Source organism: Ambystoma mexicanum, chromosome 8 (genome assembly GCF_040938575.1).
Source record: "Ambystoma mexicanum isolate Mex_15411 chromosome 8, UKY_AmexF1_1, whole genome shotgun sequence".
Classification (NCBI taxonomy): Eukaryota; Metazoa; Chordata; class Amphibia; order Caudata; family Ambystomatidae; genus Ambystoma; species Ambystoma mexicanum.
In genome coordinates, this window is record NC_090929.1 from 1413643494 (window position 1) to 1413667196 (window position 23703).

Below are 23703 nucleotides of genomic sequence, written 5' to 3' on the forward strand. Positions count from 1 at the left end.
GACTCACCCGTCTGGCAGACTTGCTCCCGACGAGGGGCAAGCTGCGGCTAGCCGTGGCCAGGCTACTGTGCCACGTCCTCCTTTCCAGGATGAGCCAGACTCGGACGACCATCAATCTCCCACATAGGACGGCTGTACAGGCGTTGAGCCCATGGAGGTTTTTTTTTTGGCTCAGCATCATCGCATGTGGATGTTGAGCAGCACCCTGTACCTCCCCCCTCCTGGGTGCCTCTCCTCCCCCCCGGGTCGTATGTGGCCATTTTTGATTTTTCTTTTAGCTTAGTTAGTTGAGTTTCTGTTTGATAGTTAGTTTAATTAGGTAATGTAGGTTTTCCATTGTTAGTGTAATTAGTTAATAGTTGATTTAGTTTAAAATTGCTTGTCTATTGTACTTTCATGTGACAGTGTGGTGCTTTGTGGCTTTTGAAGGCATCCACTGTCTGTTCCAGCTGGGCCCTTCAGGCTTGTCTTGTGTATGTGTTTGCTGCTTGGGGTCCTTGGCTCACATATGCCACTCCTTCCTCCCTTATCCATGGGCTCGCAAGGATGGTTCGGTGTCACAGACTTTTACACAAGGGCTTTGGACTGTCATATCTGTGGCATGTCTGGTGCTGTGTGACTTGTGTTAACACCCCTAGTGGGGATGATTTTGGTGTTATTATCCACTGTGCAGCTTTTGCTAGATGGGGTGTGTCATGATTAATGTGTACATTAATTGCTATGCATTGTGTAGTATGTTTCTTATCTTTACTGTACACGTGCTTGTTGCAATTCATGCTGTAGATAGTGTTCCACACTTTGGATGTGGAAGATGGACTGATGGTGTGATTTATGGTGTGACTCTCTGACATGGTCAAGTAATGAGATGCCTGATGAGACACACACAGATGACTTTGAAGCATTAATCATGTGTTTCATGCCCTTTCTGCAGGGGGATGAGCCTCCAGAGCACCTTTGCCAGCAGACATGGCCCATTGGACGTCTGTATTCTGGACACGTTTGTTGGTGCCCACATGCACATGTGTGCACAAGCAGAGGCACAGGGATTGCAGACCTACATCCTAGACCTGCTGACGTGTTCCAAGGAACTCCAGGCAAGGTGAGCAGCACAGGGGGGCCACAACACAGAAAAGCTTGCACCAGGCGAGTTGCACATGCAGGCTTAGTCACAGCACTGAGGGTGAGCTTAGACGAATATTGGTGTTGAAGCACACAATGCAGCTCACATGTGTTGGTGGACTGATGGCTGTTGATTGTAAGGTTGTCTGGGACACGTGCGGGGGAAGTGGCACATACCCTCAGGTACACCAAGGTCCATTGAGGCACTTGTATCAACCATGTAGCCTTCCGAGACATGGAAAGGGGCAGCTCACAGGGACATACAGCAAGGGATATACTCGGGTGCAGTGCATATCATTTCCATGTACTTTATGATAAATGCACTGCCAACTTTGTTTCGGTCATGGTGGTACGCAACTTGCTCAGAAGTCATGGCTTGCTATATGGGTCTGTCTGCTTACCCAGGGAACATTGCATGTTGTGTGAATTGTGACACATTGGTGTCCCATTGCCACGCACCCACCGGCGGCTGACTTACTGCATTGACTGTGTATGACCCGTCACAGGGGTAATGTTACATATGGGTACGAAGCATCTACACCAGATTGTCTGTTTGGAGAGTAGTTTGTTGCTATGGGGCATGTTTGGTGTTGTGTTTTTGTGTAATTGGCACATACAGGTTGTTGACTGTGGCTCTCTTTGCAGCATTGCAGTGCTCCTGTAACCAGACCTGAGAGTGTGCAGGCAGGAGGCCAGCACTCAAAACCAGAGCTAAGTGTCTTGTTGTGTTTCTTTCAAACTGCTCTGCATAGGCTTGCTGGGGAGTGTACTAATGCATGGATGTATGTGTGGTTCAATTTGGTATGTTTTTTCCCCCTAATCACCCGGAATCCTATGCAGTTTTGAACCCTGTACCCTCTACCCGGTGTTCCTGCTTCCCGTACCTATCCAAGCAACGTTCCCTAACCCTCTTTCCCCGCTGGGGTTGCGGATGCCTGTGTAAGCCCCGAACTTGCAGGCACCAAAACCCTAGAGGGGGTGGTTGGTTCGTACCACTCCTAAGCCTGGACTACAGAAGGCCATGACAATGATGTCCAAGTTTGTTTGGATTGTGTATGTGTTCATGCAGGTAGTACATTTTCGTGCATTCCCTGGTTTCATGTGTTATTCCTCCTCCCATCTCCTGCCACTCATTCCAGTCATCCAGTGTGTCAACACCTGTCCCGACTGCATATCCCTGAACCTCCTTCCCCACCAGGGTCTCAGGGGCCTGTGTGAGTTTGACCATGCAGGCACCCGGGACACGGTGGGGGTGGTTGTTTCGTGACACTCCCGGGCCTGTACACGGGACCTGTGACAGTACACATCCGTTCATGGTGCATCATCCTATGTCATGTACCACACATGGTTCACATCCTGTTGTGACATTGTTTTACTGTGCTACCTTGGTTGTTGCATCATTGTGGTAGTACTTGGCCTTTGTGAGGTACTGCTACGTCAAGTCATCTACTGGAGGGTGTTCTGGTTCGTTTTTCTGGCTTGGATTTTGTCATTTTGGAAAGATTGTGAGGGTGCAGGCACCTTTTTACACACAAGGTGGGAGATGGTGATGAATGGGAAAGGTGATCCTGTGGCCAGGTGGAATTGAGGTTTGAAGGCTCCATGACCCAGGTGCAGTTGTTCAGTGGGTCATGGTCATTTGTGAGGGGGGGGGGGGGTTGTTGTTGATAGTTGCCTTGCCCTGCAGTGTGATGGGAACTCTGACATTGTAATGGTGGTATCCTATGTACATGTTGTGTTCTGCTGATCAATGCCTGTTCATGCGTTGTGTTTACCTTTCAGGTGCGAGGGGATAGTTGTGGTTTGACATGCTGGGGTGTACACATGGTGAATGTTCACATGTGATGTGTAGAGAACACTGATGGTCACTTGAGTGCACATGCATATGTGGAGTGCATGTCCTTGCAGAACCACACACTTGCACTCTGATGCACTACATGTACTCCCACCCTTGCATATCCACGTGTACACTGTTTGCCTTCTGGTGGCCACTGTGTCCCTGCAACACATGTTCTGTGACCAATTATGGATCCTGTACATGCCTAATTTGGTTTTAGATGTGGTCTGTCACTTAGATGTGATGCTCAGGGTGTGCATCACACACAATGGCTGTTCACTGTGCTGTGCGCTGAGCAGTGTGTTGCAGGAGCAGGACACAGCACACAGAAGCTGCAGTGTTGATTTTGCAATGCACAATGTGCATGTATACAAGCATTCATTGTTATGTTACGTCCACAACTCTTGTAATGCATTTTGAAATGACTTATTTTGGGTGGGAGGTTGTTGGTCTGTCATTTCATCTGATTCCAGGTCAGGCATCATTGTCTGATGCCACTGTAGATTTTGGACATGGCAATGTGTACCTTATCGTTACTGTGTTGGTGTATGGGTATTGCTTGCCATGTCATGTTGTGGTTTGGGAGGGTTTGAGTGACATGACAGTGATGGCCATGGCCTGTTTTGCAGGTGTGTGTGATGCACACCTTGCATGTCAGGGTCATCCGCTTCTCAGAGCAACTAGCTGGGGGTAGATCTCTCTCCACGGCAGGGCCCTCCCTCTGGAACAGCCTTCCTGCCTCACTTGAACTTGAGTGGAACCATCTCCGGTTCGGGAAGCACCTCAAGACCTTCCTCTTTGCTTCTGCTTTCTCTCTGCCTCTCCCTTGCGGAATTCTTCACTGGAACTGCACTGGAGCTGCAACTGGGCCACTCTCACCGACCTCGGTCCCTGGCCCAGCCACTCTCCACTTGCACTGCCTCCCTGGCAACCCCTGCACTGCGGGACTGTCTCTCTATCCCTACAGCCCCTCCTTCCCAGCACTTGTCTGCACTTACCTTTGCAGTTGCCACCAGCCAACCTATGTATTTGTTTTTTGGTCTACTTCCCCTGTACTGCACTCCACCCCCCCTTCCCCTTGCACTTTTCCCTTCCCCCTACCCCTGCACTTGCACAATCTAAATGACACCTGGCCTAGTAGTACTGTTGTCTGTCTTCCCTTGTTCCCCCCTCCCTGCATCATCGCACCTTGAAATACTTGTGTATAGGCCATATAATGTCATATGTCATATGTGTGCCTTTTGGTCACACAAGATAGCTTGTGTTTAAGTAGCTAGGGATGCAGACGATGTGGCACTTCCATGGCAACTATCTCAGGGTGGTAGGGTTGTGACAGTTGACTGTCTCTTTGTCATCATCGATTGTCACCTGGTATGTGCCAGGCCTGTGTGCACTCCGCAGGGGTGGGAGTTTAGGTGAAGAATGTGGCCACAAGCTGGGTCCGGGCTTCCTCGCCACGTGCCCTGTCCCCTCCCATGGGCAGCGCCTGTGCCTGTGGTTGGGGATGTGGGGGCACCACCATGTCCACCGGGACGCCCTGCCGTGTTGCAACATTGTGCAGGACACATGCTGCCACAATGATCCTGCACACTACTGGTGGTGCATATAGTAGTTGCCCTCCAGAGCGGTCAAGGGAGCGGAAACGTGACGTGAGCACTCCGAATGTGCGCTCCACTATGGCCCTGGTTCCAATATGGGCGGCGTTGTATCTTACCTGGGGTGGTGTGGTGGGGTTCCGGATTGGCGTCATCATGTGGTTGCTCAGAGGGTAGGCACTGTCCCCTGGGGAGGTGATAATAGTTGATATTATTAGGGTTTGGGTATTTGTCTGTGTGTGACTTTCATGCATGTGCAAGGGCATTTGTACTCACCTAGGAGCCATGTGTCGCCATGCTGCCCAGCTTCCAGGGCCCGGCTCAGGGCGGACATTCTGTATATGAAACTGTCATGGGTGGAGCCAGGGTAGTTTGCATAGACAGAGGTGATGATTCCCTTTGCATCGCATACCACCTGTACGTTGATGGAATGCCAGTGCTTGCGGTTTCGGTAGATGTGCTCAGTGGCCCTAGGTGGACGTAGGGCCACATGGGTGCAATCTATGGCACCGAGCACTTTGGGGAAGTGTGCCACCCTGAAAAAATCCAGAACAACGGCCTGCCTTTCTGCGGGTGTTCTGGGCATGTATATGTGCCTGCGGACTGAGGGGCGCGCTGTCATGATTGCCAGTACCTGGTGTAGGCAGCGTGACTGCGTGGCCTGTGAGACCCCCCCCCACTATGGCAGTACTCTGCTGAAATGACCCAGTGGCCAAAAAATGCAGGACATTGAGCAGCTTCTCCAAGGGGCTCAATGCTTGGGAGCAAAGGGTGGGGGATGTAAGGTCATCTTCCCACTCCCTGACCAGGTCTAGGATGATATGGGGTGGAAACCTATACCTGCCATAGACCTGGTCGTCAGGCATCCCAAAAAGGCTTGTCTGTGGTGCGAAAATGCGTGCCCTGGCTATTCTCCTCCTTCTGCGGTGTCCCACGATCAGTGCTGCGACAAATGGGGCATTCATCGTAGCTGTATATACGTGTTTGTTGTTTGCACGCACTTTTGTACTGTGCGTGGGGACGCTTCTGCCTGCCTTCGTGTGGCGGGCGCGTTGACGCCTGTGCGTGTCTTTTGCCGTGCGTGGGTTTCCCGTATTCGGATCCATGAATACGGGTTGTTCGCGTGCGTGTGGGCGTTCCGTGTAGTTCCCTGCAGTACTTCCCCAGTTACGCCTTCTTTTTCGCGCGTTGTTCCCCATTCCGCATGTTACGCCCACTGTTCCGCCCACTTTGGTTGTGTGCGCCGCGCTATGTGTGCTTTTGCTGTGCGCGTAGCGCAGGCCGTGTATGCCTGCGTGCGCCATGGCTGGATTGGGCACACGGACAGCGGGAAACACGCACAGCGTCTTCCTTGAATCGCACGCGTGCGCGTGCACTGCGTTTCTCACGCTTGCGCTCCCTTGTGCCTGCTTGCGCATGGATTTTCGGCGCAGGTTTGTTCCATGAATCGGCCCCTAAGTTGGCAGAACCCTATTGGAACGGTCACAAAAATAACATTTTGGTCGCTCCTGCAGACCAAACCGCTGGTTAGAATTTCAGCAAACTTACATGAGGAGCTTCGGCCATGACCAACAGACACTGGTAATGGGGTTAAAGTTGGCACTGGGTCTGGCCTATGGCAATGTCTACACAGTGATGCTTAATGGGGCCTGCAACATGGCTGAAGCAATGTCCTAGGAACTGATGTCACCATTCATTGATTGCAGTGGCCCACAGTCCCACTATGGGGGTAAAGTGGCCACTGGGCCATGGCCAATATTTACTGTGGGTTGATTCATGGGACAGGTAACATGGTTGAAAATCATGGCCTAAGGAATTTGGCCAGTGTCCATGACTGTAAGTCATGGACAGTGGCCCACGGTCTCTGAATTGCGGTATAGTTTCCACTGGGCCAGGCTGCAGGCCATGCCCAGTCTCTACTTTGGGAGATTTTGCAGGCCAGAAACATCTCTAATGACCACTGCCCAGGGTTTGTGACCACAGGCTATGGCCACAGACTGTGGAGAGTGACCCCTGGTCACATTATGGTATAGTGGGAATCGTGGCAACTGCACCAGGATGCAGGCTTGGCCCAGTGGCTATTGTGGGAGGCTTGGTGAGGCCTGGGGCATAGCTGAACCTCATGCCCTAGGCACCTGAGCCATAGATTGCATTCCCAGCATGTGTTACACAAAGTGACAAATCATTGTGAATTGCAAAATAGATTTTAAAGTAAGTTTATAGTTGTTTCATATATTTTTAAGAGGCATTTTTAATAACTTACATTCAGTGCTGGAATAGAATGAAACATATTCAGTTATAAAAAGCATTGAAATTCACTGACAAGAACATTGTCAAAGGTGTGTTATGGTTAAGTTGCCCAATCCAGTTTATACTGTAGATTGGTTGCCAGGACTTGTGATACGGCTGAAGCCTATGCCTCAGGAAATATGGCAGTGGCCAAGTATGCACACCATGAACAGTGGCATAGAATGCCATTGTGGAGGTATGGTAGGCACTGGACTAGGCTGCGCACTACGTCCAGAGGATATTGAGAGTGGTTTGGTGGGGCCAGAGTCATGTTTGAGCCTCATGCCATAAGCAATTCAGCCACGACTTGCATCCCCAAAATGTGCTGCTCAAGAGAGACACAGCAGTGTGCGTGTAACTGGTTGCTTTTTTGCAAGGGTGTGGAAGCTGTGGATTTCTATTTGTATTAATGTAATAAAATAATGTAAGTAATTACAGCCCTGAAAGGGAAATCTGCTGCTCTGATTCCCCTTTCATAAGCTTCATGCCAAAATCATAGTGTACACCTGTGCACTGCTGAATCTGTAGCCTGATTTTAGAGCCTGCCCTACAATGGCGTAGAGCAGGTCCAGGTCACAGATGTCCTGTTAAAAGCTGAAGGGACAGTCAAAGTCACTGCAGCACATGGATAGCAATTAAGGTATGTGCCCTTTTGTTAAAGTATTACAATTATGAGTAGGCCATGTTGGTGGCCGGTGAACTCTATAAATAAACCATGCTTGAGTTAAGTCATCATGCATGACACTGCTAATAATCATTTCCGCCACATCCAACCTGATATCACACATGTGGCAGCTCCTGTGAGGCAGCTCAGCTTGGAAGATGATGTGTTTTCTGGCCAGACAGGCTGGTCACCTATAAGGCCATGCCTTTGCTTTGATTTCATTCTGAGCGTTTTTAACACCCTCTCCCAGAAACAACCACTCAACAGGAAGCTGTCCTGGGAACAGGAATCAAAGGAGCACACCCATTCAAAAGGAGGAACCTCACAACAGGGTGCTGCATACTAAATGGACTTTGATCCTGTTGAGAAGTGAAGGGGATGGGGATAGCATAGACAGGGAGAGCTCTGTATAATTGAGGGAAGGTTCAACCACCTTGTTTCTCTCTGACTCTCCTTACTCTCCCCTCCACATCCTCTAGCACAAAGCACTTTGAGTGTGATGCCAGAAGGGCAAAGTCCACTTTGTTCAAGAACAGTGATTTGACACCTAAAGCCGGATAGCATGAGTCTGCTCTTGACTTTTAATTTTAAAAGAGGGGTCTTACACCATTTCTTGGAACCAGTTTTGGACTCGAACCCTTCAAGAAGATTTAAATGGACCTTTGTTGGGAGGTTTAATCCCTCCAAAATCCTCTGGCAGTGAGGTGGAGATGGTGTGTCCAGGGCAGAGGTGAGCTCTGCTTTTGATTTTAACCATCCTTAAAAAATAAACATGCTTCTGCAGTTTCGTTAAGTAGCATCTGCCTTTGTTATTGATCTTAATCAAGCAATCATAGATATTCGTATTGATCATATCTGTATTGAACCCCTGATGGATGTCAATGGAAGGTAATTCATTAGCTCTACCAATCCATTTGTGAATTTATTTAAATTAGTGAAAAATGAAAAAAAGATTGGCAGTTAACATGTGTAACGCCAAGTGTTCATGAATACCACCCGTCGTTCTCCTCTCATCTTTTAAACTGATTAGCTAAAACATGAAATATTTAAGCACATAAGGCCATTGTAGGTGTATTTATATGTGCAAAAGGAATTACATTCCCTTAAACTAGTATGTTGTTTTGATAACTGTTTCCCAACCATTCATCAGTTAGTTTGTTAGGATCATTTATTGGCTCTGTCTATAGTTACAATCAAGGGGTTGCAATATGTTATGATAGGTTATTTATAACGTGCTTAATATCCAGAGGTTTCTAAGCGTGGACCCTGGGATTGAACCCGTGTTGCTCCATGTCATCTTGCTTAAAAGGCGAGCATGTTGCCCCTGAGCTATCCTACCGAGGACAGGATAACACGTATTTATTATGACAAACTCCTGATTAGGAGCAACATGATAATTTTGCACTTTAACTGCTAGGAACCTTTTACGAGAGTTGTCTATCACCGTAAACTCAAATCCCAAGTCTAAATCAACAGCGACCAATTAACCTCCTGAGGGTCACCACCTAATACCTTTAGTGGCCTGTTTGGCAAAAACCTACTGGTGTATCAAGACATTCAGATTATCTTTGAGTGAGATCAGTGGTTTAATATAGAGGTGAAAGAATACTGAATATAGAGTGGAGCTCTGAGGGACTCCAGAGGTGACGAGGCAGTGTTTAGAACTGAGAAAGCTTGTTTGGTGAGCCTGCTTCCTGCAAGAAAGTTAGGATGTGAAATATTTTTGGACAGTTCCAGATAAACCCATTGTGTGTGCAAGGAGGGTGAGTTGTATGTAATGGTTGACAGTTTAGAATACAGCTCAGAGATACAGGGGCACTTGCAGGAACAGGTCCCCTTCTTCAATAATCTGAAGGGTGTTCTCAACCACTCTGAATTTGGCTGTTTCAGTGCTGCATTAAGGGAGAACCTGGATTGGTAATCGCAGAGCAGATGTATGTATATGATTGCTATACATTTTTGTAAGTAGTTGATTAGCAACTACTTTCTCAATGACTGCTAATAAAAGGGGAGCTCATGATTGGCTGGTAGTTTGCTACGTCTTTCAAGGTCAGGGTGTTTTTCTAGAGTGGACATGTAAGCCTTGCTTTTACAACATCAGCAAATGAACGCAAACCAAGGGAGGCATTGAATAGCCTAAGGAGAGCAGTATGGGCAGGACCATTAAGGTTTTCGAAGACAGTGGCCAGAATGAGGTTATCAGTGTAAGAAATCGTTTTCAGGATGCAAGAGTGTACAAAAGGGATCTTGTCTGCGAGGGAAGAAAAGTCAGTGCATGTTTCAATAGACCATGGGTACTATAGGAGTGGTGCCACGGGATTTGAAGCATTTGATGTGAAGCCTGATGTTGATAAAAAAAAAAAAAAAAAAAAACAATGTCTAGCTTAAAATATTTCCCAAATTTCTGGTACCTCTGGTTTGGTGTGTGTTTTGAGCAGTGTTTGACTGCCGTGGAAAAACATGTTCTCATGTTAGAGGCCTTCTTGATCGTTATACTATACTAAGTAGCCCTGGCTTCAGATATCAGTGCCTGTCATTTAAAATATAAAGCCTTGAGGGTTTAACATAAGTGTCTGCCATTTGAAATGTAAAGCCTTGAGGGATTGATGGTCATCTGGTTTGTGGATGTTGTAGCAGCATTTCTCAAAAGCACAAATCAACTGTTTGTTATATAGAGCTCTTGAGTATAACAAGAGGCAGTGTAACAAGAGGCAGACAGTCTGGCTATGATATGGCCCAATGTTCTCTCAAGTCAAGCTTGATAGTGTTTGTGCAGCTTAGGAGGGGGAGGAGGATAAGTTTCAGGTATAACCCCTAAAGTGTGGTGGGGTTTGTACACATTGGGTTATGTCCAGTGATACTGCCAGGGTCAGGAATTAGTCCTTGATGTTTGTTGATGCTTGGGTCCCACAGTGTTTGAAGTCTCCAATGAATATGTTGGCTGTATCAGATATGTAAGCTCTAGAAAGTACATCCGTAATCACAGGTAGGAAGGTACCACACCTGTAAGGTGATCTGTAGATGAGTTGGAAACTAGATCTATGTGAGATAGAGGGAATTGGCAAGTGGGAATTTCCATTGAATCTTCTGATTACTTATAGTGCACCATGCAAGGGCAGTTAATTGTGTGGATAACTGTGACTCCTCCCCCTGGGTAAAGGAGGAGGGATCTGGTGGAAATGAAGGACTGAGATGAGGATGAGGGTTGCAGGGGCAATATGGGACTGTGACATGAATGAGGATTGCAAGAGTAATGAGATACTGTGTAAGTGATTTCAATCTGGCACACACCCAAGTCTCGCCCAGCAATTGAAATCCTTATTTATTTTTGTCTATAAATTAAATATTCTGAACGATATACCACTCATATCATACCCTTCTCCTGAGACCCCCCCCCCCCGGTCACACTGAACCAGGAATCAGGCTAGTTTGCAAAGGTAAATAATTATTTATATATTTAAAATTGAATCACAATATATTTTAATAGGTAAACAACAATCACCAATGGGGTGAAAGAACACATAATAATATATTTTAATACACTAGGAATCAAGTAATGAACACCAAAAACATATGCAGCACAGAAAATAATACTTTTGTGTTGGTTTGGACAGATGGCACTATGGTTAGAAATTCCCCCTGCAGCACCCTGAACCCCCCAATAGGCAATTAAATAGATGTGAGGAGAGAGCAGGTATTCAGGAATAGCACAAATCAGACAGAATATCAGTCCCACCTTCCCCCTTCAAACACAAAAGAAAAACGGAATTGACTTTTCAGCTGTCAGTATGGCTTTTAAAATTGTCTTTAGAATTGACTGGGCAAAAACACCAAATATGGTCAAAAATACTGAAATTGTTGTAAATTCCTATGGGAGCCACTTTGAACAGTTGCACATAGTCATAAACAATGATTTAATCCAAAGAAAGCATTTGAAATCTCAAAGTCCAAGTAAGAAACAATTTAAAGCTATTTCACATGTGTAGGATTATTTCAGATTTGTAAATCGCGGCAAACTTTTCCTTGCGCGATATTCACGATAATGGGAGAATCACATGGATAGCTATGGATGTTAGGTACAGGTAGGAATTGAAATTTTGTTTGTATCATGAAACCTGAGGGAGTTATAGAGGTTTTAGTAAAGGTTGTTTTTGTAAATTAAGCGCGAGAATGGAAAACAGAAATGCACTTTGAAAATGAAAGATGGGTTTACTATATTATGACTATGGAAAAGAGAATGTCACACACGAATTTCGGCAGTTACGTGGCCAGCGTTACCCTTCACATGTGATACTCTAGTTTCCATTCTGGGATTTACTTTTCTTACTCAAAATCACTAATAACTTATGATTTTATAAAACAAATGAGAACAATCAGCGCAGGAAAGGTTCTGACAGTACTATGATTCTGAATTTAAAAACGGGATGAGTTGAGATTGGGATAAGACAATGCAGAGATATTAGGGTCACTTTTCTTCCTATTAATACTCACAGAATAAGTTATTAATTGGACCGTCAGTTCTGGTCAGGGATTGTATCTGGTCTAGGAAGAACAGCGCATCAGGCAGAGGATTGGATCAGCTAGGCCAGTCACCGGTTTTGCACAGGATCTGTCCTTCTTGTTTGTGGATATTTCAATCAGCTGGATAGCGAGTTCCTCAGGCAAGCCTAGTGTTGGCAAGCCAGATAATTTCAGGATACTGGTTCAAAAGGCCTTCTCACACCACAGCGCTTCCTGGGTTGCAAGAATAAGTTTGAGGGTTTGGGCCTTGCTGAAATCAATAGTTCTCTATTGCTGGCAAGAGTTTTGGCATCTGGATCTGGAAAGATGTTAAAGCTGGATGTAGAATGCTGGATCAGAGTGCTTCGCCGGAATCAGGAAAGTGACTGGATCAGTGAGTTCCTATGTGTTGTCAGCTGTCTCTATTTATGCTTTAAAATTACATCACAAAGTGGGTGTATGGGCAGGCTTAGCTAAGCTTGCCCCTGTGAGTTGGGATTGGACCAAACTTCATCTCCGCCTTGCATTTGAGTGATTGGACCAAGGCTGGATGAAGTCACATTTTATGGTTTGCTTTACAGTTCTCAGAAACCTCCCTGTAGCCACTGGTCTCAAAATCGTATTTTATACTAAACACACATTTCCACATTGGTCACCTTTATACAAATCACACACAAAAATGCCATATTTTATGTAGCATCTGTTGCTCCAAATCCCGCAGCAGTGGGATCTTGTTTCAACTTTTTACAGCATTTTGTCCTTTTCGCTATGAACACAATTTCCAAATGTTATGCAAATTTCCACAAATGTGTGTGTTTAACATAGGGATGTGCGTGTAAATTTTTACAATTCTAACATTAATACATTTCCCATGAAACCACATATATTGCCATTCCTGTCCAGAACATGTCACACAGTTCTACCACCTCTTTACAAGTGCAGCCAAAAATTAGATTCAGAACTCTGTCCTTGATATATTTTTCACCCTTTTGGATGACAAGTTATGAGTTATTTGTTCATGTTTAGCACAGATGGTCCACCCCTTTTTTGTCTCCCTGCAGTCCAGGAGCGTCCCCCTCCTTGTTTGTTCCTTCCAGGAGCCACTTACGACCACCTTCACACCTCTTTTTCTTGGGCTGAAGGGCCTGTCATTGTTCCTTCTCTTTCTATAGACAAAAGTCTGGGCTAACCCGCATTTAGTACCTCCCCATGAGTTTCTGCTGAGAGGAAGGCCTTCCTCCTAGGAGAAAAACCTGCTTTTACAGTTCTTGCAGCTCAGCCAGGATAATTAACTTCTTAAATCCAGCAAAAACCAAATTTGTTGCATCAAACATAAATACATTACTTTCTTAGCCTTAAAATCTGTTCGATCAAAAACACAACTAAAATCTGTATTCCTTTTTGACAACAATCCTTTTTGTGTTTGCTAATCCAGCAGACATTGTTTTAGCTCACTTTAAAGTTTCATCAGTAACTCATCTGGCAGCTGTCATTCAGGTAGCCCAGGGTACTGCACCTAGATGTTGGCATGGGCTGTCAGTTTTCAGACAATCCAGTTTAACTGAAGAGTGTTTTGCTCTTCACATTAGGACTTTGCATGTTCACAATCTTTCATTAGATACATGAATTTTAGCAACAAGCAAGATTTTTAATGTTAAGAAGTGTTGTTTTATAGGCATTTTGGAGTTTTGGGCAACAAAGCAAATGTCATTTGTAGGCACATTTTGGGGTTTCACTTGCAAAGTGCTGCTTCTCTCTGCACTCTGTTTGCTGGTCATTTTCTGCCGGGTGCCCTCTATTCCACCGCACACACACCATGGGTGTCAGGTTGTGCATCCCTCTTTTTGTGTGCTGAAGCACATGGTTTTTGTAGGTTTTTGTAGGTTTTTGGCGTGCACAAGGGTTTTGCCACCATTGTTGCCGTTTCTTTCACCATAACTGGCAGGGTGATGTCGCATAGCATAGCAAAGTGGGTCAATACATCCCACAAAAATGACAAGGGAACAGATGCAGGGTTACTGAAAGGCTGTGATGAGTATGAGGAATGATGGGATAATTAGGCACTGTGACGTGGATGAACAATGCTAGGCGGAATCAAGCACTTTGATGAAGATGTGAGATGCAGGGTTAAATGTAATGAGAAACTGTGAGAGGGATGAGGGATGCCGAGGTAAAGTCATGAAGGCCTGTAATGAGGATGAGGGATGCAAGGGAAATGGTCATGAGGAAATGTAGTGATGACTAGGAATTCCAGTGTAGGAATAATGAGGGGCTGTGATGTAGATGTGGGGTTCTCAGCTAAGGTTAATGAGTGATTGTGATGAGGATGAAGGATGCACGGATAATGGTAATGATGGACTGTGATGTGGATTTGGGAAGCAGCTGTAAGCATAACGCGGAACAATGATGAGGTAATGGTAATAAGGGACAGTGATGAGTAGGAGGGATGCTTGGGTGTTGAGGGACTATGGTGAGGATGGTAAATGCTGGGGTAAGTGTATTGAGGGACTATGATGAGGATGTGGAATGTTGTGGTAAACATAATGAGTTATGGTGATGAGGGTGGATACCAGCATAAGGTTAAAGAGGGACTATGACAAGGAGAGTGGACACTGGGGTAAAGTGAATAATCAACTGTAATAAGGAGGGGGATATTGGGGTGGAATGAGGGGCTGTGATGAGGAAGGTAATAACTAGGCAAAGGGCCATGAGGCACAGAGAGAAAGAGGGGTGATGTCAAGATAAGGGTAATTAAGGATAGTGATGAGAAATGGGTAAAGAAAGATCCTTGGGTAAAGAGGGGCATGAATAAAATGAATGATACCAGGGTAATAGCAACCAGTAACTGTGATAAGGAGGGGAGTTACTAGGGTAAGGAGGGATGCAGGAGGTAACACGGAACTGTGACTAGGAAGAGGGATTCAGATGTAAGTATAGTTGGGGAGTATGGTAAGGATGGGTCATGCCAGGATAGTGAGGGTAAAGAGGGACTGTTACAAGGAGGAAGGATGCCAGGATAAGGGTATGAAGTACTGTGAGGAAGAGGGGTTATGCTGGAGTAAGAAATGCTAGTAGTAATTAGTGATCACGAAGAGGCAGCATGTTAAGGGAGGGGCTGTGAGGAATATGAGGATGCTGGGGTAAGGATTACAAGTTACTATGTAGAGACGGGACACCCTAAAGTGTAATGAGGTACTGTGAGGAGTAGGAAGAATATACAGGTACAGCCAATATGGATTGTGATAAGAAAGAGGAATTCCAGGGCAAGTGTAAAGATGGGCTGCCATGAGGAGGAGAGATGCTGAGGTAAGGATCATAATGGATTGTGACAGAAAGGCATGATGATGAGGTAAGGGTAAAGAAGGACTGTGCTAATGAGAAAGGAAGCCAAGGTTAAGGTAATGTAAGGAAGCCATGTTATCAATAGTAAGACAGGCACAAGTGACCACAGTTCAAGGGTGTTTATTGAACTTCAATTGGGTTTGAAAAATGCCTATCTAAACCTAAATATAAAGATGGGATTAAGCTACAACCATCAGAAAAAAATAACACAGTCCTAGTGGTGTCTTGTCAAAATAAAAAGGTCCCATACTAATAAACCTATTGCCAATCCTTACCTCTAAATACAAATGGTGTGGGAAATAATGTTATGCAAAAGAAAAGTGTTCAAGAAATTATATGTTAGGATGTTCAAGCCATTGGCTACCCTTCCCCACAGTTTCAGCACAGGATAAGGCAGCACACTCAAGCTTAGCACAGTCTCTGGCTTCTCTAGCATGAGGGTGCAGTTCAAAACTTCAGCATCATGGCCTTCTGTGCCAAAGTCCCTTTGCCATTCAAAGTCTCTTCTTTCAGAGGGCCTGATGCAATGAACAAATAATACAGTTTCTTTCCTTTTCAGAATTCTCCTATGCTCAATTTTCTTAAGTGATTTACTATTCACCTCGGGTCCCCCTCTGCCGGGCTCAGATTCACTTTAACACAAAGTTCTTTGGATTTCTACGCATCCAATTTACCCGGTGATTCACGGTTCACCCCAGGATCCTCCTGTGTCGGGCTCAGATCTGCTCTAACACAAAATCTTCAATCAGTCTCCCTCTGCCGGGCTCAGACCAATTTATCATATTGTAACACAAACTTGCTTTAATACAAAACTTTCAATTGATCTCCCTCTGCCAGGCTTGGACCAACTTTGCCATCAACTTTCTTTACTGTATCAACATCAAAGACTTTTGATTGTGCATGTGATTTTGCTTGACCTGTTGCAGGAGCACTTGGAGTCACAATCCTTTGCCGCTTTTTCACTTTTGTCAAGTCTCAGCTGGATACCTTACAGAGGCCTACTTTTGAGCACCCATGTGATGCTTGACCACTCTGTCAAAGCTATCATATCTTGCTTTCAAAGGTCAATCACTCATCTGCAGTTCATCCGTTGTGTTAACCGTTGGTTATCACACACGTTTCATACAATGTTTGTTCCAGCGCTTACCATACAATGTTGCCGCTTGCAACCTTGGCTTCAACACAGACTGGTCTTGTATCAGTCTCCCCAACTCACCGACTGTGCTGATTTCAATGACGCTGCTTTGTCGTTGGAGCCAAGAACAGTACCACAGCAGCTGGCGTTCATCCCCACCTTGATTATCAACATGGGATGGCCCTGGGTACCTCTGACACACAACGCAGGACTCCACAGCCTGGTTTCCTGGTCTTAATCTTTCTATTCTTGAGGCTTCATTAAAGTAACGGTTCCTTGTCGAAAAGGTCAAGGGACCTTCCCTCCGTGCGATCCCCTTTTGTTTCTCCGTCTTGCTCCTCATGTTAAACTGCCATCTTGGAACTGCTGTTTCCTTGTGCTCCACCTTTTATCCATGTGGAAAAGTGTAATGAAATTAGGTGTGCGTGATGGTCAGTATTTGCCTGACCCTGTCTGACCATTGTATTGAGACACGTCAGGTATAGGGCTTGGTTATTAGTTTGTTTTCTCTCATAGCGGGCTGTCCAGGAGAAAGTGTTTGTGTTGTGAAAGGGCGGAGTTGAGTTCCTAAATATCGTACCTGGTAGGTAGGGTAAAGGTGTTACAGGGAAGGGGATACCGCATCTCACCATCCGGTGTCCTATTCCCACTCCCCTAAGACCTCTCACCCAGGTGATCCTCCAACACTGGTCGCAGGAACTGGAACCGAAGTGATGGCCATTTCCTGGCCACCTGGATGACAGATCCCCAGGGACTAGTGGGTGAGACACCTTTTGGTTTCTCACATGCCCTTCCCCTATGCAAGGTGGATATAGTTGATCTTTGTCTAGGTTCTTCAATTGGAAGACCTCAGAAAGAACAAGAACAAGATATATCCAAGGACTCTCGCATATTCCACGGGTTTCTTTTCCTCTGTGTTTACAGAGGCGAGGTGTTTCTATTTGTATCTCGAAGGTATCCCATAAACTAGTATCAAGGGCATGACCCTGGATTTATGTGCTCCTTATGTCTCGTGGAAGGTTCTTGGTAAATGGTAGGTTCATGGTGTTCTGTATCCTTCCAAATCCATATTGGAGAGTTTTGGGAGTAACAGTTAGAGTGCCAGTAGTTTTGAGGTATAGATTCCCTATGGAGAGTTGGGGATTCCCGCGAAAGAGTGGAAAATGCAGGGAATTCCCTTCCCACAATGACTTCTTCGGGGAACCCAGGAATGATTGCTGATGATATCAGACATGACTCACCCCTGAAGTTAATGTACATGGGTACCTTAGGGTATATTTTGTTATACACGTGTACACAGGTACCTCTAACTGGGGTGGCGTTCTCGAAGTATGTTGTTGTGACCAAATTGGTTATTATGGCGGTTTGTTTGCTACCTGAGTCAATTGATGATTTTACTTGTTTATCCAGGCCTTTTTATATGTGAAGTCAGCAGAAGACTGACACAAACATATGCTTAAGGTTTCCAGATCTTCTACGGGTACTTCCCTCTCTTCCCCTTTTAGACAGCCTATTTCCATGGGTTCTTCATTTCAATTTTTCAGATAGTGTCTGGCCAAATGGGCAGTTTCTCTACATGAAAAGCAGATAGGATGACATGATTTGCTTCCTTTAGGTTCTTCCCTGTTATTTTCCTCTCTACCTCTAGGATCAAGTCTTTTAACTTCCATTCTTTCTTTCAGTATCCATTCCTTGGTTTTATAGGCTCCTCCTCCCCTATCTAATACCTGGGTTGGGGCCAGTGAGTAGGTTTGTGATCTTTCCGCTCCTCACTTCAGTGTACCAAGGGAAAGTGTTTGGCTGCATCTGAGTGGTTCGGGAAGTCTCAATGGACATGGCTAGTGTAGGGCGATTTAGTTGTAATACTGCCTTTTGCAAAAAAAGGGGGTAACAAATTGGTGAATTGTTCTAAAGTAATAATTTCTACGAATTCTTCAATTGTTTTGTTGTTAATCCAAAGAGCGATTGTGTTTTTAATTCGTTCTCACATTTGAAGGGGGGTTTCCCCCAGTGTTTAGTCTAATGGCCCTTCATTTTTGCCGATAGAAGTTAAAGGTTTGGCCTACTCTTTTCTGGGGAAGATTAAGTAGCTGGTAGGCGGTCTGTAGCTCACCATTCAGCAGAGTTCTCAGATATATTTTTTTTTAGATTTTCTTCCCATCCAATTGCTCGGCTAATTGTTCGAAGTTCGGAAAGAAAATCCCTAAATATTCGCCCTCTAGGTATTGCTGAAGTATCCCTTGAGGTAGCTGGGTTCTTGCCTGTAACTCAATCAATTTTGTCAAATTCCCTTGAATCCCAACTTCGGCCTGAATTTGATGGGTGGCCAGCTGGGCCATGACAGCTGCCAGGTCTGCCTTTTCTTTGGGCGGGGCAAGGGTTCCTTCTGTAGTTTTTCCTGTGTCGGAAAAGAAACAGTTCTTGACTTTTCAAAGTCGTCTGACACCTCTGAGTCTGATTCCGCCAAAGGGAAATACCTAGATAGATTGGTATCTAAATCTGGTGGACCAGGGACTGACGTTACTTGGTACCAAAAAAAAAAGGTTCGGGACAAGGGGGATTTAGAGCACTAGTTCTAATGAAGGTGTTGGCAGGTTGTGTTTTTAATATTATTCAATCCCACTGTTGGATATTATAGTAGGGTAGTGGGAGGGTATCTTTATTTTTTATCTAAACCTTTATTGTTCTATAACACATGACATAACCAACCCATTCAGAGTGTCATTATTACAAAAATAATAGATATGCATGTACGCATTGTTTGAGCTTCTCAAAATAAACGTGTTCATTGTTTGTATATTTAGTCGGTGAAGTCCTTTGAACTTGCGGGGGCACCGCATGGCCCAGTTCCTTGAACCATCCATACTTTCAATTAAGAGGGAACAGAGGCGAGAGAGGCCTCAGATCGTGCACAATTATGTGCCGTCGCCACAATCGGTACGATCTGAATTCCTTCCCCAGCCAACAAAAACTGCACATATTGGCCCCACACATCTGCGGGATGGGCATGCAATGGCAATGTACGAATATAAGCCCCCTCAACATCATAGCAATAAGCAACATCCTCCAACCATTGCACCCTCCTTAGTATGGGGCTCTTCCACCATGCCATTGCTATCCTCCTTCGAGCCAGGACCAGTAGCAGTCCTGCCAAGCACCGATATGGCAGGGCTAAGCCCGTGGTCAGGCCCAGTAGTGCCAATAAGGGGTCCATTGTCACAAACTCTTTGTTGATTGCAGATAAGGTGTCGAACACCTCCCCCCAGACTTGCATGATAGGGGGACAATTTCAATCAAGGTGCCCAAAATTGGCCTCTGCTGCCGCACAGAGGGAACACTCCCCTGTCGCCTCCTCATAATACTTATGTCGCTTCAGTGGAGTATAGTAAGTCTTGTGAATGTTATTGAAATGAATTTGCCTGTATCGCACATGCAGCGATACTTTCAGAGTTTGCGCCTTGACTTTGTTCTATGCTTCCCCCCCAATCTCTGTCCCCAGCACTCACTCCCACTTCTGCCTCGATTTATCTTTTTCTTGCAGTATAGAAGCCCTCATCTTCTCATAGATATGAGAGATCAACCTTTCTCTCCCCTGGGCCTCCAGCACCTTATGCAATAGGTGGAAGATGGGTTGCTGTTGTGGGAATGAAGGAAATAAGGCTTTGAACTTGTTCTTATACATGTAGTATAGGAATATATCTAGAAGGGTCATCCCTCCCCACCATTGAAAATCCTCTAAGCTCCAGAAATTGTTATCTATATAGAAATCCCCTAGTTTCGTTATTGCTCATTTATCCATCAGGGCACTGAGCACTTGCTCCTTGGTAATCCCCAGACCTTGAATTTGTCGTACTGGGAGTGAAGGCGAGTATAACATTGCCACTCCAATCTTGTCTGCCATCCTCTTCCATGCCACACACATGCTTGCTACCACCCCTTCCCTCCTTTCCTTCGACCAATCCTCGCCAAGACCTCCGCTCGCAGTAAATGTAGTGCCACTATCGCTCGCTCAATCTGAACATGTAGTCTACTAGGTCTTTCTTCATACCAGAACAATAGGAAGTGGGCCGGGGCTGCCCAATAATAATGCTCAAAATCTGGAAGCGCTAAGCTCCTTCCTTGGAAGATTGCATCAGCAATTCCCACCATACTCTTGGGACCTTCCCTGTCCACAGAAATCCCACTAGCATCCCTTGTAGCTCCTTAGAGAAGCATTTGGGGAGAATTATTGGAAGGTTCTGAAATAGATCGCGGAATGTGGGTAACACCACCATTTTGATAACCGCCACCTGCCCAATCAATGTAAGGGGGAGGCCTGTCCATTTACTCAACTGCTCCTGCAGTGTATCTACCACCCTACCATAGTTTTCCATGAAGAGCACCTCCAGATCTTGCAATATCTCCCAAGCTCCCATCAGAACCCATAGTCATCATCAAATGGTACCGTTGCGGCTGTTAGGGGAAATATTACTGATTTATCATAGTTTAGTTTCGAACTGGACATATCCCCAAATTCATATGATCTGTCTCATTACCGGATTAAGATTGTCCCTCGGGTCCCATAAACAGGGCGATATCATCCGTGTATAATGAGAGGATAACTTTATGATTGTACAATTGGGTGCCTCTCTGCAAATGCTGTTCCCTCAGTGCCATCACCAACGGCTCGATAGCAAGAGCGAACAATAGTGGTGAGAGGCGCATCCTTGGAGCGTCCCTCTCACAAGCTGTACGGCCGCAGACTGTTCCCCATTAATGGTTATCCATGCTGTAGGGTAGGCATATAGCAAGGCCACATACTTCAGAAACTGGCAACCCAAACCCATCCTCTGTAGCGTGGCAATCATGAATGAATATTCGATCGAATCGAATGCCTTCTCGGCATCCAATAAAGCCGCTATCTCCTGGATGTCTGAGTAAACCACCTCCAACAGACCAAAGAACCTTCTCAGCCCACAGGTAGTGTTCCTCCCCGATATGTACCGGGACTAGCCCGCCACCACAAGTTTTTTCATAAATGGAAGGAGTCTGTTTGCTAACAACTTGGCCACAATTCTATTGTCAAGATTAATAAAAGATATAGGCCTATACAAGGCACATTTTTCTATCAGTTTCCCCACCTTATGTAACAATGTTACTGTGGCTTCCTGCAGTGTTGGTGGGAGATGCCCCACTGTATCGCCTCATGGTAGACCTGAGGCAAATAAGGAGCCACTATGTTGCTTTAAGCTTTATAAAATGTGCCAGTGAGGCCATCTGGGGCAGGCGATTGGGCCACTGGCAATTCGTTTATCACCCCCTTCATTTCGTCCACTGTCACCTCCCTATCCAGGCACTCCCTCTGCTTAGGGGCCAACCAATACAATGTCACCACCCAAGATATTGCTGGATATCCTCCACATTGTACGCTCTTGCGGAAGAATACAACCTACCATAGTATTCACGAAACGCCTCCCCAATGTCAGCCGTGTCAAAGACAGCTACCCCTCCTGAATGTACAATATATTCTATCTGTGTGGGACACCTCTTGGCTCCAAGGAGCCGTGCTAGGAAGGCACCAGTCTTCTGCCCTTCCCCATAATGTCTAACCTGAGCAGATCAGTGCAAATAACGAACCTCTCGCAATGCATTCACCTGGAAAGCATCTAATTCATTCCTGTTTTTCGCTAGGATAGTTCTCTCCCCTGATTCCTGATATTGGCGCCAGATTTTTCAATTTAATGTAATTAGCCTCCAGTTCGTCCATGATCAGTTTCAATATACCCACCTCTTTTCTAATAATGAGACCTCGGACATAACATTTGAATGTTTCCCATAATACTGTGGGGAGTCAACCGTCCCAGTGTTGGCAACAAAAAAAGCCTGTATGTCTGCTAACAATTCCTCATAAAACACTGTATCCCTGAGCACCTCTGATTTAAATCGCCAATTTTCCCCTTTCACCCTCCCCCTGGGGACGAAACATTATAGCGTCACCGGTGAGTGCTCCGAAACTGTTCTAGGTAGGATTTCACAGGGCCCCAGTTGTATTCGAGAATGCTTGGAAACCAAGAGAAGGTCAATCCTAGATGGCATATGATGCACGATGAATGGAACATGTAGGGCCTCATTACGAGTTTGGAGGTAGCCATGGTGTTGTTAGCACCATGGCTACCTCCAAACCGGGCTTCATTACCGGGTTCCTGCAATGGGGACTTAACGGGTCATTCCGACATAGGAGGGCCCAGTAAATCCTCCTTGCAGGAACCATTCCCTATTGCCATTGAGCCCTCATAGGGAGGTAACAACTGGCACATTACAAGTGTCCTGTTGTTACCTCCCTCTTCCCCTCGCGGGACCAGGAAAAGACGTCTGGTTTTACCAGACGTCTGATCCGGGTCCCGCAAAGGGAACCTCGTAATCGGTGCTGACGGAATGAAGGGGGCCGGTCCCGTACCAATCCGTGAGCGCCAGGGTCGTATTGAGGCCCATAGTCCGACATTAACATGCTGTACCCGCCACACATCCACCATGTCATAAATAGGACACATATCCAACAGCCTCCAGCTAGCCTTGGATTGTCGGTGTATCCCACTAGTGGATCTATCCATTCCTTCATTTAAGGTTGTATTAAAGCCCCCCACTTCCGCAGAGGATGAGTGAATCTGGGATTGGGGACAAATGGGATGTAACCCATTCAAAAAATCATGGGTCATCAGTTTTGGAGCATTCGTATTCAACAAGGAGACCTTCAAACCATCCAAGTACCCGGTCATTAACAATGCCCTCCCTTCTTGGTTTTTGGCCTTCTTTTCAAGTGGAAAACCAAGGGAGCTGTGAATTAGTATGGCCACCCCTCTTGCATAAGATGAGTACAATGAATAATATCAGTGATAGCCCTACTTCACCTTGACCCAATATGTTAGTTTCTTGTAGGAAGGCTATTTTAATATTGTGGCATCTCATGTATAGGAGAATTTTCCTCACCTTGTCAGGGCGCCCACACCACAGATGTTCCAGGTGATCATTTTAAAGCTTTTCTTCACCCTGCCCCCAGCATCACTAGAAGTTCCTGGGGTTGTTCCTAGGGTTGCCATTCATCAATAGTACTCTGTCCCCCCAAAAGCTGTTCCAAGTCCAATTGTCCCTTTCAGATCCGTCCAGACACCCTTACCGACCTCACCCATGATCCAAATATTAGATGACACTCCAAAAACTGTAAACATACCCACAGACTCCCCCC